General features: G+C 54.0%; 1 protein-coding gene and 1 long non-coding RNA gene across 2 annotated transcripts in view; both read right to left on the bottom strand.

Annotated features, from left to right (window-relative positions):
• Positions 1-16,795, bottom strand: part of LOC133262180 (S-adenosyl-L-methionine-dependent tRNA 4-demethylwyosine synthase TYW1-like) — a 347,477-nt gene that overhangs the window by 24,832 nt on the left and 305,850 nt on the right. The gene's annotated exons all lie outside the window — the stretch shown is intronic.
• On the bottom strand, positions 7,428-9,004 carry LOC133262190 (uncharacterized). Its single transcript, XR_009741239.1, has 3 exons — positions 8,759-9,004; positions 7,819-7,901; positions 7,428-7,490 (listed from the first exon to the last, which is right to left on the bottom strand). It is a non-coding gene; the product is annotated as an uncharacterized LOC133262190 (long non-coding RNA).

Genomic DNA, 16,795 nt, shown 5'->3' with positions numbered 1-16,795 from the left:
TGGGGGGTACCCCCCCAAAACCCAGCACAGCCGGTGGAGGGGTGCGGTGCGGCGCCGCTCGCTGCTGCCATCTGTGTGCAGAGTTCGGTACTGCAGACGGTGGTGGTTGGAGGCGGTGCGCGGTGCGGCGCCGGGCCATCAGGGATGTTCCTGCTTAGAAGCAATTGCCAGAAGCAGATGCAAGGCGTCTACAGGCCTGAATTCCAATGCGTTGTTTATCATGCCTCACCAGAGGTGCTAAGTCATCCTCATGCTAAAAACTCAAGTTATTTCAGCTAAGGCCTAATGGCTTGGTCTCAATTTCCCCCCTTTTCCTTAAAATTGTGCAAATTCTTTTGCACAGTCCATAGTATGCACACCTGTTGAGCTACTGTAGGAACTTTCCACCACGTCCACAAATGAACAATTGTTAATAAAGCCATAGTCAGCAGTAGCACAAGCACAGGGTAGACCGATATATCAAAAAGTTGAGTTGCTGTAAGAGGTTGCCATTTTGTCCCTACCAAGAAAACTTCCCACCAGTGGTGCTCTCCAGTTTTCTTGGTGTCAGTGATGATTTCTTTGATTTCTTCTACATTATGCTTAACATCCCATATTGCTTGGTGAGAAGTTTTGTTGGCCTTCTGCATCATCTGCTCCAGCTCTGGGTCACAGAACATTTTCTTTAGCATTTCTATTTTCATTCCAATGTGTAGGGCATGTATACCATGGTATAACACATCGGTATCTTGTATTAGTTGGTAAATAGTGACAGGGGTGGTGTAGTTAAAATCGCATCCAATGATTTTGGTAAAATTGCACACACAAAAGTTAGTCGCATTTGTTTCTTCGATACACCTATCAATTGTTGCATTGTATAAGAACACGCGGTTCTTATACAAGTGTCGTGGTTTAAACCTAGCCAGACAGCTTGTTCACTCACTCCCAGTTAGTGGTGCCGGGCTGGAAGCAATTGAGGCCCCCCACCCGGGGGCTCTTCTCCTTTCCAGCTCCCAGTGTAATGGGGACGAGAATTGAAAGAATTCAACTCCCACGGGTTGAGACAAGAACAGTCCAGCAACCAATGTACAACACAAATCACCACCGCTACTACCAACGACAACAATGATAAGAGAAAATAACAAAGGAAGAGAATACGATACCACCTGCTGATCACAGGCCGATCTATATGTCGCATCTCTGCCCTGATGGCCTGAAGTGTCATGGGCCCACGGAGCCAAAAATAATTTACCCTTATGTTGCCAATCTAAGTCCATCTGTGCCACTTCAATCTTAGCAGCTTTATCCACTTGTTGGCTGTTCTGGTGTTCCTCAGTGGCCTGACTCTTGGGTACATGAAGATCTATGTGGTGTACCTTCACCACCAGGTTCTGCACCCACTGTGGCACCAATATATTGCCACAGTGCAGCAGCCCAGATGGGTTTACCTCTGCTTTGCCAGTTGCTCTGCTGCCATTGCTGCAACCACCCCCACAAGGCATTTCCCACCACCCATGAGTCAGTATAGAGATAAAGTAGTGGCCACTTTTCTCGTTCAGCAATGTCCAGGGCCAGCCGGATGGCTTTCACCTTGGCAATCTGACTCGATTCACCCTCTCCTTCAGCAGTTTCTGCAACTTGTCGTCGAGGACTCCATACAGCTGCCTTCCATCTCCGACACTTTCCCACAATACGGCAGGACACATCGGTAAACAAGGCATCCTGCTTTTCACTTTCTGACAGTTTATTATATGGAGGGGCCTGCTGCAGATTTTTGCTGGGGCTGATGTATGTAATAACACAACATTTATCGCAGTTTTACTTATGGGAGAAGCCTCAGTGTGGTCCTTATATATGGACAAGGCTGCCTTGGAGTGCAAAGGTACAGTTTTCAGGGTGAGCACCTAAAAGAGAAAAGAAACCTGTTAGAATGTACCTAGATTTCCGATGCTGTGGTGTTAGTAAGCTCCAAGTGCCCATCGGATGAGCTTCGGATATTGCAGTTGTGAAAGCTGCCTGCCCTGAAGTGTTTGCTCTTCCCTTCTGCTGGTGGTGCCGCATGTTCTGCATGAACAGTGATTTCCCAGAGCGAGGGGACTTTAAGCCATGAGGCTGTTTCTTCCTCTCAGGCTGGGTAACAGCGAGGGCGGGTGAGGCGGGCAGGCATGGCAGGAGCCCTCTCTCGATGCTGTGGGGATGAGGGATGGAAGCCATCAGGTGAGCTGGATTCACTGGTTCCTTTCCCACCTGCAGAGCTGCCGGGAGCAGCAGGCAGGGCACAGAGGCCTCTCTCTGGCTGTCCGCATGGGCAGCAAACACTCGTGAGCGGCCACTGCAGATGAGGCAGAAACCAGGGCACCGGCAAGCAAATGGGGTGTGTGGGGAGCCAGGGTGCCGTGTCCCACCTGCCCAGCGTCCCAGCGCTGCTGGAGCCTGTGTCCCGGTGGGAAGCCTGGCTGCGGGACTGGGGCTGGGACAGGCTGATGCTGGTCCCTGTCTCTGGGAGCCTGGGAGCTGATGCTCCCGTGGAGCAGTTACACAGGAGAGGAGGAGCTTTAGGAGAAATCCTGGCACTCCAACAGAGCAGCCCCCAGGAGCACCAGGAACACTGCTAGCAAGTAGCTGGATGGACCACCGCCTGTGCATAGACACCTTTTCTTCTGCCTCCTCTGCTTGGGGCTGGCTCCTTGCTTTAAACCCTTTACATTCACCCTTTAAAACATGTATGTTTTTAAGACTCCACTTCCCAACCCAGGGCTTTGGTTGTGATTCTGCCTGGCTTTTCTAGAAAGCACTGGGTTTGTTTTGTTGTGATTTTTTTTTTTTTTTTTTGGGGGGGGGGGGGGTTGTGGCAAAAAACGAAGGGTGTGACACTGTGACTTACCCTCCTCCTGAAGTCCCCAAGTGCCTCTGAGAGCCCAAGTCACGACAAGCCCAGAAATCACCCTGTGATTTGGGAGAGGCAGCTCTGCTGGGAGTGGATGGACACCTTCAGCCCCAAACAAGGCTGGGAATTGGGAATGAACCATGGAAACTGGGTCAGAATTAGAAAATCTCTTCCTGCCATGGACTGGGAGGGAACTCCACCTAAAACGCACACAAAAGTGGAGTAGAAAAAGCTTGCAGCACTGCAAGCAGAGAGCTCCAAGCATCCTGGGCTGTGTTTCGGCATCTCTATCTGCTCCAGCTGGAATGTCTCCCTGCCTGGAGGCGTGATGGGAGATGGCTTTGTGAGAGGCTGTGACCAAGTAAGTAGTCCACGTACCATGTGTGTGCCCCTGGCATCTGGGTAAAAAAGCCTCTCTCCAGCCATGCCAACCTGCTCCATCTCCCCTGCTCATCTCTTCTCCTGCCCTCCAGGGCTGCCGGTGCCTTTGCAACAGGCTGCAGAAATCTTGGAACCCTCAAGAGTAAAGTTGCTGCTGTGGGATCCCCAGTGCTGCTTCCTGGGCTGGGTAACATCACGCAGGTCTACTCCGTGCAGTGGGAATACCTCAGTGGTGCCAGCTCCCACACCGTCCTGCAGTACTACAAGGGATCCCACAGCCCAGCCATCCACGCACCCTACGCAGGACAAGCTGTTTTCCGTCCATCTGATGGATCTCTCCTGCTGGACGAGCGTGTCCAGGAAAGTGACAGTGGCATCTACAAAGCAACTGTCAACATGGGAGACAGGGAGAGCCTGAAAATCCTGCTGGAAGTCCTCAGTAAGTGGTGGGCATGGGAGGAAAGAAGGGGGTAATGGGTGCAAGCAGGGCAGGGGCGTTACCTGAGTGTTTATGGACTATCAGCCTGTCATGCATGGAGACATCACCAGGGAGACTCTGGGAAGAGGTTCCCAACATGTCCTAGGGAAGCAGATTTGGTGATGCTGCCCAAGGAGACCTTCCAGGCTGTGACAGAGGGCTGGGCTCTATCCTGGAAACACAGTTCCCTCCCTTGCTTTCTATTCTCAGTGCAGGGAGGGAGGGACTGGGGGAGTGCTGTGTGCCAGTGCCCTCTGCAGAGGGTACCTCCAGCACGTGTTGAGGGCAGGCAGAGCTAAGCCCATGGAGCCTTATGGAGAAGTCAGGTCAAAGTCCTCGGCCTCAGGCCACGCTGCCTGACGGTCTTTTTGCCATCTGCCGGTACCAGATGCTGCCTCAGAGATAAGAGCAGACTTGAAATAACACAGAAGTTCCTCCTCGATATCACTCCCAGCAATTCCCTTCATTTGCTTTGGCATTATCCCTTCGCTGCTGTCATAATGCTGCTGCCATAATGCTACCACAGCCCTTCACCTGGGAAGAAACCTCCCTGAACATCACGGTTGCAGGTGATGGCTGCTGCAGTTTCACCTCCCATCCTTCTTCCTTCTCTCCACCCTTCCTTGGAGATCCCTGGGTGGTTTCATCCCATGCCTCTGCCTTCATCCCCCAAGGTTCAGTCAGCTGCCCTCTCGGGAGGTTGTGCCCCACGTGCTGTTGACAAGAACATCATCCCCATAGTAGGATGATCGGCAGCAATTCCCAGTCTCTGATCCCACCAAGGCACAATCCTCAGCAGGATGGATGGCAGGAGATTGGCAGACCCCTCTTGGAGGAGGTCCCAAGTGATGGCCCTTGGCCAAGGCGATGGTGAGCAGAACATGGGGGGGGGGGGGGGGCGGTTGGAGGGTGGCCAGGAAAGCCTATGGGCAGCACTTGTCCCAGGTTGGACATTCCATGGACCACAGCCTGCAGCACAAAGCACGAATGCGACACCAGGTGGCAAATGAATTGAATGTGTCCTGGTGACAGAGAAGCCCCATGGACCACCAGAGCCACCCTTGCTGGGCCCAGCGGTGGTGTCAGTCCCAGCTCCTCGGGTTTGTGTTTTCCAGGTCTCTCCCCTCCCTTGCAGGATGTGCTGAGGATCGCCGTGGTTGCTGTGGTCTTTGCTGCTGTCTCAGCATGGGGACCGATCATTCCCATCTGACAGTCTGAAAAGCTCTGGACAAGTGAGTCCAGTCAGGGCAACTGAACTCTCATGTGGTTTGTGTTGGAAGGGATCTTAAAGCTCATCCAGTTCCAATCCTCTGCCATGGGCAGGGACACCTTCCACGAGAGCAGCTTGCTCCAAGCCCCTGTGTCCAACCTGGCCTTGAACACTGCCAGGGATGGGGCAGCCACAGCTTCTCTGGGCACCCTGTGCCAGTGCCTCAGCACCCTCACAGTGAAGAAGCCCTTCACCCCAGCCCTTTGGATTTCAGCCCTGCTGTGGGTGCCTTTGGGCTTAGCCAGCTTTCTGAGGGAATGCCCATGGGGCATCACAACATCATGGACCTCAGGCAACTTCTCTTTGTCCAAGCCAAAACCATCCTGGGATACAGTGGAAACAGTATCACACCCACAGCTATTTGTAGGGTCTTCTTATGTCTTTGGGCTATGCAGGGTTTGGCACAGAGGGAGGCCACTGCAGACCTCTCCTCTGCCATGCGTGTGGGGCACCAGAGCCCCTGGCTCCAGAGATGCTCCACACTTTGCTCCTCCTCTCCCTTGCATCTCCTTTGAAATGTCCCAGTGCAGCAGCAAGGATGCTCTTTCCATCCGTTAGAGGTCGGTCTGGGTGTTTCTCACCTGGCTAAGTCAACTCCATCTTCCAGGTTTAATAGGTTCTCAGCTTCAGTGGAGTTCAGCCTCTGGGATGCCTGCACTAAATGGCAATGAAATGAATTCATTTCTGCCTCTTCTGTCCTGGGTTCAGCAGTAGCAGCCATTTTCTCCTTCTTAGTAGCTGGCGCAGTGCTGTGGTTTTGACTCTCAGCCTGGGAACAGCGGTGATAACACCCATGTTTTTAGTTGTTGCTCAGTAATGTTTACCCTGACCAAGGACTTCCTGAGGCTCATGCTCTGCCAGGGAGGAGGGGAAGCCGGGAGGAAGCAGAGACAGGACACCTGAACGAAACTGCCTAAAGAGGTATTCCATACCACAACACGTCGTGCCCAGTGTATAAACTGGGGGCAGTCACCCGGAAGGGCGAGATCACTGCTCAGGTCAGGGTAGACACAGCAGTGAAGCAGCTGTTTATTAATGTCATTGCAAAAACGGGTCTCCTGGCAAGCAGGCATACACAGCAAAAGCAGAACAATGATTTGTATTTCCTATGCTGTCCGCAAGTTCCCTCCCTTGTTTCCCCATTGGCTGGGGACTCCAAGGTTTACAGCCTATTCGACACGTATCAGCTACATGCCAATTGTCCCACCTCTCCCCTTACTCGATCTCTTACATCTCCCCTTACTCAGTTTTGTATGCCACTTCCTCTCATTTGTTTATCTCTTTTTATGGATCGATTTCAGAACTCTCTGGCAGACACGTGGTACCTCGACTTACGTTTAACCAACCTGCACCGGCTTAGTCACAGGTAGTACAAAGAGTATTCTTTTTAACCACAGAGTGTATCTTTCGTCCAGAGATGATACTGTCTTTAACCACAGAGTGTGTCTTTCTAAGTTACGGTACCTCAAACCCTTTGTTTTGTTCCTTGAGTAACAGCCCCAGCCCCAGTACAGAAAAATCTTAATATTGGAAAGCCTTAATCTTGCAAAGCCCCATCCCCAATTATGCAAAACCAACACTGTTTCTCTTACACTCCTTCTTATTCCTCTGTATGTGACTAAAATGTGGTGGTGTTTGAAAGGAGACTCTTTCTCCTGGGTGTTTCTCATTAAGCAGCAATCTCCCCTCAGTCAGGTTAAAGCCATTCCCCCTTGTCCTGTCCCTACACTGCCTTGTAAAAAGCCCCTCTCCAGGTTTCTCAGGCTCTCTCAGCCTGTCTCCAGAACCCTCACAGCATCTCCGTGGCCTCCTCTGGCCTCACTCCAGCAGCTCCACGTCCCTCTTGTGGTGTTGCCCCAGAGCTGGATCAGGACTGCAGGGGAGGGGTGTCTCCCCAGAGTGCAGCAGAGGGGGAAAATCCCCTCCCTTGACCTGCTGCTCACACTCTGGGGATGCAGCCCAGCACAGGGGGCTTCTGGGCTGCAAGCAGATAACGATCTGTTTGAAAAGGATGGCTGGTTGTATCTGTTGAAGTCAACTGCAGTGGTGCCTGCAACAGAAAGACCGAAATTGGGAGAAGGTGCTGCCTCTCTAAAAGCTGGACTTTACATGGTGCTGAGCCCCTCTGCTCCCTGTGGACGTGGGGCAGACTAGTTCTATGCACAAGGCTACCTGAAAACTGTCAAATCCTGGGCAGGAAACAGCAATGACACTTGGAAAGAGATAGAAAGAAGACAGAGGAGTGGAAGAACTGCCTTCTATCTTTTTTCATACCCTGCTGAGCTGAACACAGCGTCACCTCTGCAACATCAGCCTGCAGAATCTTTATTATTACAGAAAATACAGGTTTGCATCAAAGCAGTCCTAAAACACACTACCAGAAATACTTGGCACAGGGAATTCAATACACAGACCTTACACGTCCATGGAGACTGCCATCCCCAAATGCTACTGTATCTCTTCCTCCTCTGGGCCCTGTACTCCTTCATGCTCCTCTGCAAGCAAGAGCAAAGAACAAACGTTAACAGCGTATACCTGAGAGGCTCGTACACCCCATGCCGCCACTCTGCTCTGTGCTGTGACTCCTCTGCCCAGTGCAGAGGATCCTGAGCAGCTCTGGCAGAGCTCCAGGTACCTTCAGAAGTGACTGAGCTTTACATTCACTCCAAGGAACAGGAAGCCAGGCCATGCTGCAGGTCAGGCAGAGAAAGTCTGAGATAACTCTAGGTTCTTTATGCCTACAACACAGCTGTCAGCCCTTTCCTCTCACCTCTGACACCAAGAGACAGAAAAGCCCCCTGAACTCTGCAGGAATAGTCTCACCTCAAAGGTGTTGAGTACATGTTAGCAAACACCCATCAGGTCATTCATTCCTTTCTGGCATGGCTCAACAGCAGGAAGGGCCCCTGTGGGAAAGAAGATGGGTCAGTGGTTTCCAAAGGGGTTGGTGGCCCTCTCCCTCACTGCTCTGGGCAGTGTGGTTGTTCCTCCATGACGGGAACAGGCTCTTACACCAGGCACATGCCACACACTTCCCTCCTACCAGCCCGCTGTCAGCACCCTGAGAGCTGAGCTCAGGCCAGGCTACGGTGCAGGAAGGGCAGAGCCAAACCCTGCAGGTAGCCCCACAGGGAAGGGGTTCCCTTGGCAAGAACAGCCTCAGCACTACTCATTTTTAGGAAATTAAAGAGCCAGCAAGCACAAACTCAGATACTCAGGGGAACAGCCCCATAAGGAAGGAATGAAATAACACTGTCCTCCTGCGGCAGCAGACAAAGCTGTGGAGCCTAGATGGAGGGCAGTAGACTGAGCTGAATGGGCTGGTGTGCTGGGAGGAGTGAGTGATGGCCTGAGGCTCAGAGTTGCCAGTGCTGCCTGTTAACAGAGAACACAGACCCCTCTGGGAGGCAAGTCAAGAGACAGCACAGACTTTTCAAGAGAGCTTTGGTTCACAGCCTGATGAGCAAAGCTGCCAGATAAGCAAGAAGAAGCAGAAGCAAATTCTCACCGCAGCTATGTATGTCAGCACCCTTTGGGTTGGCTTTCCAAATCTTCTGCTAATTTAGGGGCAGGTGAAGCACCCATCACCCCTGACCGGACTTAGCAGATCCACCTTACCCCGGCACTGCAGTACCGTGCCTGCAGAGAAGAGGGAGAAGAGTGGTTTTCTTTATTGAAATGACTCATGGTGGAAACCTGACGTGAACAGAGGGGATTCCACAAAGGAAGGGCCCTGAACGTCAAAGCAATGCACACCCCATACCTCTGGTCTGGATCCGGAAGCTGATCTTGCTTTCAGAGGGGTGTGTGATACAGTAGCCACAGAACTCCGCATCAGGGCTGCAGGAAGGGCGAGAGGAGAAGAGAGCAGTAAAACCCAGGCCAATCCACAGCAAATCTCAGGGAAGTCAGAGGCTTGGGCCACCCCAGACCTGCTGGGGCTCAGGACGTTTCTAATATGACTGAGGGTCTTATGGGAGGGATGTGCTCAAAGGACACTCCCCCTGTAACCTTATTCACACCCTTCCATCTATCTCTGAGCTGCAGCTGGAACTTGGCAGGGGAAAGACCTGGCTGGCACCCTGGTCAAACAGGGGATCCTGGCTGCGTGGAAGCCTCCCTCCACACAGACCTGTTGCAATTCTGCTGGGCAAAGGAGGCAGATGGGTCTAGGGCACCACAAGATGTTTGCAGACTGCATGACATCTGCCTTCACAAGCCGAGGTGGTTGGTAGAACATTTGCGCACACAGCAGAAAGCACAGCCCCTCACAAGAAGGCTGCTCTTTTTCTTGTCATGGTGAGACATCAGAGGAATTCACACAGCATTTGCAATGCGACTGTCATTTGAGATGGTGCATTGAACTTCCTGCTGGAATTCTTCTGAGCCTTCCCAGTGAGTCTTCACAAACCCCCAGTGCCTCCCAGCTGGATAAAACCAGTGAAGGCATTTGTATATTTTAATGGGGGCAGCAGGATTACTAATTTCCAGCACCAATTCCTGCATCTTGATGGAAGCATTAAAGGGGATCAATTTGCTTAATACTGGCTGTTCCTACCCTCTTTTCTGACAGCACTTGCCCCAGAAGGCGACATAGGTACTGCCTGACCACCTGTATTTACAGAGTTGCACATCATTTTACCCAGAGCCACGTAAGACATTCAGAAATCTGTCACATGTCTGCCATTCCATTTCCTCTCTACTAACCATCAGAGCAGCGAGGGCTGGCTGTTCCTTACGGGATGGGGAGCTGGGAGCATGAACAAAGGTGCAAAGGTGGTAGCCAGGGCCAGCCAAGGGTCCAGGTCACCAGGCAGGTTTGTGGGGGTGAAATAGGTGCGAGGCCGGGTCAGGAAGACAACCTGCAGGTCGGGTGAGGGTAAAGAGGGTCAGACAAAACCTATGAGCACCAAGCAGATGTACAATGTACAACATTGAGGAGAGGCTGATGTTGGGTCAGGAAGTCAGCCCATGGGTCAGCATCCAACAGCTGAGCTGAAGACCCATATAGATACAACATAGCTCAGGAGGGACTGAAAGCCTAAGCTAAGCTTAAATGGGGTTCCTGAGCCTGTGGGCAGGGTGTGTGTGGAGGCCCCAGGTGAGGCTGTTCATACTCATCAAGGCCTGTTAGCGCTCTCAGGGCTAGTAGCACAAGGAGAAAACTGAATCCTGTTAAGGGAGGGGGTAGGTAAGGAGCCTCTGGCACGAGCTCTGATATAAATTCTCCAACAAGCATGCACAGAGGTAGTTTTGCCTTGTTCCAGCAGCAACTGAGATGCAACTTAGTGAAGAAGGGCAGAACAGGAGACAGAGGAACCCCCAGTGGTACCAGGGGCTGTGGTGACTCCACTTACCTCACAACCATGTAGTGGAGGGCATTGCCAAGCGTGTGGTCCCCATCGGGAAACACAGACGTGACTCAGTTTCCATTTGTCCCATCTGCCCGAACCTGCCGTGAATGGGGAGAGAAGAGATGCTGTAAGGTTCTCAGCCCCAGGGTGAAAAATCAACAGCTGTGCTCAGCTTCAGCACAGGACTTGTAGCTCTGGCTGGCTCATCGCTGTGGCTCGTGGCTCATGTCTCAAGTGCTGGAGTGTGACCAAGAGCAACTTCACAGAGGAGGGAGGGAAGGTGGCAAAATTATCGAGCTTAGAGAAACATCCCCCTGGTTATCAAAGTGCCTGTGCACCCTTGCTCCTCACAGGAGAGAAGAGGAGCCCAAAGAAAGCTGCCAGCTTCAGGATCCATGGTGGAAAGAAGCTGGGAGTGACTGTTGAGGATGGTGTGATACCAGGTCCTGCCACCAGCACAGGGCTAGACAGGAAGTCAAGAACTCCCCAGGGAGGCTGTCAGCAGGGAAAGCTTATCCCACTTCAAAACCAACTATAAGCCCTCCCAGTTCTCACCTGGTTACGCTGCCCTATCGGCCAACGAGTCCCTGGACTCACCCGATCCACCCTCAGGATCGCTAGCAGCCGCTCTATCGGTCGACGAGTCCCCAACCTGCTTGCAAGCCCCATCTGCCAAGGGGAACTACGCTGCGTGCCAGATGTCTCTGCGTGCCTTACCAGCAGCCCCAGGCCAAGCGTACGACTTATAGGCCCTCTAAATTACAAACCTAAATCCCACGCATACCGTTTCTCCGCAGCCGGCACAGGTTGTTGTCTGCCCCCGCAGTGAGCGGATGAAGAGCGGAGCTCTTCCAGGCAAGCTGCCTGGGGTGCCTAGGATGTCTCCCCTGAGCTGATCCTTCAGCTGAACAGACGTCTCCTGCCTGGCTCGCCAAAGTGATAATGGGATAGACTCCACAACTCGTTAAACTTGTAAAGTAGGTATGCTTTATTCAGCGCTGAGACGCATGGGGGATCGTTCCTCCAAAGGCATGCCCGCTGCAACCTCGTTTCTCCCCTTATTTATTCTCTAAAATTATACGTATGTATTAGGTTACACAACATGCCTATACATATTCATGTCCTATCCCTGCTTCGTATTATAATGAGCTAAAAGGTCCTTTGCGGCTGCGCAGTAACTCCCGGTGGTCGTGGGTGAGGGTCTCAAGATGAAGTCAATGACTCTTCCTCTGCTTAAACTTTTTACCTCTAATAGTTGCTCATGCTCCCTGGTGACTTGGTCATTGTCCAAACCACAAAGCTGGCTCTAGCCGGTTTCAGGACCCAGAAAGCAGGAGCCAGATTACTGTTCCTTCCTCTTACCAGTAGCCGTGTCCTCCCATCCTGTTCTAGCACAGCATAATGAGCATGAAAAATGTTTGTGGAGTATGGGCAAGCATTAACATCGTTAAGCAAGCGGCTTAACACTACCCCTGCCTGTACATTGGTTAAATCTTTTTGCATTACTGTTCCCAGGCTGAAAGTCAAAAACACAGCGCTGCACCAGCTACTAAGGAGAAAAAGTGACTGCTACTGCTGAACCCAGGACAGTGTTCAGCTCCTAAGTCTGAGGCCCAGAGTCTCAGCCCCACAGTCTCAGCCCCACAGTCCCAGCCCAAGAGTCTTAGCCCGAGTCTCAGTGCCAGAGTCCTCATTTGTGAGTCTCAGCCAGAGTATGTTCCAAAATCTGACCACCACAGTCTCAGCCCTGTGAGGACGGAGGCACGGACCCAGAGGTAGAGTGCAAGCTGGATCGTTTATTGCAAAGCTTACACAATATTTATATGCTTCCAAGCAATTAGCAGAGCACATCTGGGTTTGCCTTGCGGTTACATCAGGTGAAAGTGATACGTGGATTGACTCCAGCTCCTTAGAGTTGTAAAGTAGGTATGCTTTATTCAGCTGAGGTGCATGGGGGTTGCTCCTCCAAAAGCATGCGCACTCCCCTCTTTCCAGTTCTGACATCCTCGTTCCTTGCCAGTTCCAACAACTTCCAAGTACCAGTCAGGGACGGGTCGCTCTTAATTGCCTGCTGTAGTTCCTCCTTCCCATGGTCTCTGACAGTTTTGATACATTCCAACCCCCACACAGCTCCACAGTCTTAGCCCCACAGTCTCAGCCACAGAGACCCAGCCCCACGGTCTCAGCAACAGTCTCAGCCACAGGGTCTGAGGCTGAGAGTCTCAGCTCCAAAACCTGAGCACCAGTCTCAGCTACAGTCTCAGCCACAGAGTCTATATTACAGTCTCTGTCACAGAGTCTGACATTCAAAGTCTGAGACCCATAGTCAGAGCCACAGAGTCTCAGCCCCAGTCTGAGCCCCAAAGTCTGAATCCCAGAGTGTTAGCCATAGACTTTCAGCAGCAGTCTCAGCCCCAGAGTCTGAGAGTATCAGCTCCAAAGCCTGAGGCCCAGAGTCTCAGCCACCGTTTCAGCCACAGAGTCTCAGCCTCTGAGTCTTAGCCCCTGAGTCTGGCCCAAGTGGTGCAGCAGGAGCAAGGACACAGACAGGGACGAGGATGAGGTACGGGCAGGAGCAGGCAACAGCTCCGCGTCTCTGCCTGCTCCCTGCCCCATGCCTGCTTCCCACCGCTCCTATCCCTGCCCTGCGGGAGGTGGCCCTGGCTCAGTCCACTGCTGGTGAGGTGTCAGGCTTGTACAAGTTGGTCGTAAGTGTGAAGGAGGCGATGAAGGTCCCTCCTTCAGTTCATGCAGTTCCAACCCCCTCCCCAACGGCTGTTATGTCATTGCTGTTACGTCCCTGCTGTCATTTCAGTGATGCCAAATCCGAGTCAAGCTTTTCCAGTGAGGACACATCGTTCTGGGACGAGCCGATTTCCCTTGCCTTCAGAGAGCACCCAGCACACACGCGTGGCAGACGCGCACAGACTGCACAAACACGTACTGAACGCACACGTGCTGCACGCGTAGATGTGCTGGTCTGTAACACGCCCCAGGTGGGGCAGAGCGACCAGCTCCAACGGCAGGGGATTGTCCCATGTCACAGTGGGGACGCACGCTCGCAGGCCCGGCCGATGAAACTCCTGCGGCGAGGCCCCATTGTGAGGTGTGAGGTGTCCCGGGCTGTATCTGCCCAGCAGGGCCAGCACAGCCCCAGATCCACTGCTCGTCGCAGACGAGAGCTCCTGGTTTGGATCCCCAGCCTTGAGCCTCGTGTGGTACCAAAGGCGCTCAGGCCCTGTGTCGCTATGGCACCGCTGCTGCTGCTGCTGCTGCTGCTGGGCCTGGCCCCCGGCCTGGCCCGGCCCCTGGGGCCCTGCCCGGGGCCCTGCCGCTGCCGCGGGCGCCGCCTGGACTGCAGCAGCGCTGCCCTGGCCCGCGTGCCCCTGGCCACCCCCCAGCGGCCCTTCTCCATGCTGTGAGTGCCCTGCAGCTCCGGGCGCTGCCCCGGACACCCCGAGAGCGGCTCCAGGGACACGCTGCCTGTGGAGGGCTGATGGGCAGCGCCGAGGGGGCAGCTCCAGGCCGGCCTCACGGCCACCCCGCAGCCCTGGGGCAGGGGAAGGGTTTGTGCTGGGGGTGACGCTGCCAATGGCTTCTCCGCAGGGATTTCACTGGGAACGCGCTCGCCCTCATTCGCCCTCAACCGTGGAAGGGATACCTGTGGGCTGAGAAGCTGTGAGTATCCACCAGTATCGGACATGGCACAGGGGTTCTGGGATCCCCATCCCTCCACCGGGCAGCCGAGCCAAGGCTGTGCCGAGCACCACACCAGTGCTTGCCACATGCAGCCAGGGCCGAGCTGCTTAGCAAGGAGCTGTGTGAGTCCCCAGAGCTGTTCCGTGGCGAGCAGGGCCCTGGGCTGTGTACCTCCTGCCAACCGGGGCCATCCCTGGGCCTGTGGAACCCGTGCTCGGGCTGCAGTCAGGGTCAGCAGGCTGGGAGCAAGCCCCTGCTCCTGCCATGAGCGTGATGAGTCGTGGCGGGACCCGGAGAGATGCCGCAGTGACACTGCTGCAGGGTTGCTCCCCTGACAGCTCCATTGCACCTGAGAGCCGCGGGTGCCACTGTTCGTGTTCGTCTGTCTCTTGCAGAGTCCTCCAGCACAACAACCTGCTGGCGGTGAAGAGGCGCTCGCTGGGGGGGCTGCTCTTGCTGAGGCACCTGTAAGTACCCCCCCTGTCCATGGTGGTGAGCACGGCCTCCCCCCTGCCCTGGCCCTGCTGCTGTACAGCCCGTCCCAGGAAGGGCTTTATTCCTGCGGGTATCCCGGCTGCAGCCAGAGCAGAGCATGGTCTTGGTGCAGAGGCGGGCTCCACAGGGATGCGCTGCACTCCCATTGCCCCACGGCTGAGCAGGAGCAGGTGGCTGCTGCCCTTTCCCTGCACAGACCTGCACAAGGCCGCCTCCTCCAGGGCAAACCATGTGCATTCGTCTCCTCTCATCTCGGATGCCCCAGAGCTGCCTTGGAGTGAGCTCATGGTGCCGCTTCATCGCCCGTGGAGAGGAGCAGGCACTTTCCATTCACCCTCACGATGGGGTGGGGACTCTGGCTGAGCAGGCCATGAAACACTCCCCACAAAGGTTCCTCTCTCCTTGTTTGCTGCAGAACAAGCCCCCCAGTCAGAGAGTTCAGGCTGGGACAAGGAACCTTTTGGTTTCTAGAGCCAGGCCAGAGGACTCCTGCGCACATCAGAGCAGGGCTGCGCAGGGAGGTGACATTTAGCAGCTAAGGGAAATAGCCCCATGTTGGTCACACAGGGCGTTACAGCCTGTCCCTGAGGCCTCACTCAAGAGGTGCTCTTGGGGCGTGCATAAAGGACCTGCTTTGTTACCAGAGAGGAAAATCAGCCCTGAAATACCCCTGGTGGGATCAGAGCTGGGAGAACCTCTCTGAGCTGCAGCCACCCCCGTCAGGAGCGTGACCTCCGGTTACACACCACTGCAAGCCAGGGCAGGAGAGAAATCCCACGTGAAATGAGAGCTATGGCACGTCTGTGCCGCCAATGTCAAAGCACCTGAGAGGAACCGGGACAGTGCAAATGTCACCAGCGTTTTGTGTTCTCCTGTTAACAGGGATTTATCTTACAACAAAATCCAGTTGATCGAGGCGTGTGCTTTGGAGAACCTTCCTTTCCTGGAGACCATGTGAGTTATGGGAGTTCCTTCCTGGTGTGGTTGGTGAAGCCTGATTGCATTTAGAACCTTCTGGTGCTGGAAAAAGCTCCAGTTATTTTTAGAAGAAGGCCTCCGGTTTCTCCTGCTGAAGGAGCAGCCGAGCTCAGGAGCTCAGGGAGTGGCTGGTGGCCACGCCAGGATGGGGCCATGGCTTCTGCAAACACAGCAGGAATAGAAGCTGTGTCTTGAGTCTTGCTGTCTCCTGGAGCAGGCAGAGATGCAGAACGCATGCACTTCATCTCCTCTCCTGGACAGGTTAACAAACAGCAGGAGAGAAAATGGCAGTTTTCCCCCCAGTTCCACCTTGGATGGGGCTGTTTCCTACAAATCAGTGCTGCTTCTCTCCAGCTTCCTGTGGCTCACACCCAATTCATTTCTGCGGTCTCCTGTTTCCCCAGAAGCCTGGAGGGAAATCTCATCACCCAGATCCGGAGCGACACCTTCCGGGCATGGCACGGGATGCAGTTCCTCCAGACGCTGTGAGTGTTCCAAGGGCTAAGGGTAGCTCAGAGCAGTGGCACTTGTCACTGTGTTCTGCTCACCTCTTACCCCCAGTAGGCAGCAGCATCAATGCTGAACGACAACTCTGTCAGGCCACGGCTTTGCCTGGCTGGGTGCAGGACCAGAGACAACGCTCAGGGACAGTGGGAATGTGAGAAATAGGGAAAGTCCTGTTGGAGGGAAGCCACCAGAAGGTGTGAGTTGAGGAGGAAAGAAAGAGATGTTGTGTTTTCCAGAAGCAGCACTTCTGGGCTTTTGCTCTCTGGGCTGGAGATAGTCAGGACCTGATGTATGTTGTGAATCTGCCCATCAGCATCTGCCCTGGTCTGGAACCTTCACCCCAGGCCCTTCCGCATACACGCAGCACTGAGCCCCTGCCACCGCTCTCATCCTGCACCCCCCGCTCACATGGGGTGTTGGTTCATTTCAGGGTCCTGCGCCATAACCCCCTGTCTGTTATCGAGGACACGTGGTTCTTCAAGCTGCCTTCAGTCACTCACCTGTAAGTACGGACTCCTTGTTAACGGCTTACCGAGGATTTTTCTTTGTGTCTCTGGGTGCCCCGTGGCCAGGAAAGCAGAGATTCAGCAGCAAATCCCACCCTTCTCCCACCCTTCTCCTGCTGGAGGCAGCGGCAGAGCCAAGCAAAGGCTGAGCAGTCCTGGTGTGTCCCATCTGCAAAGCCAGCACGGAGCTGGGACAGGGACTCGAACTTGTCTGCATTCATCTCCCATGGGATCTGCAGGATCCCTTCTGGTTCAGACCCA

The sequence above is a fragment of the Pezoporus flaviventris genome, unplaced genomic scaffold (genome assembly GCF_033815535.1).
Source record: "Pezoporus flaviventris isolate CSIRO_AGI_PZ_B2104156 unplaced genomic scaffold, CSIRO_AGI_Pfla_v1 ptg000191l, whole genome shotgun sequence".
Taxonomy (NCBI): domain Eukaryota; kingdom Metazoa; phylum Chordata; class Aves; order Psittaciformes; family Psittacidae; genus Pezoporus; species Pezoporus flaviventris.
This window is presented reverse-complemented; position numbering and strand designations above follow the sequence as displayed.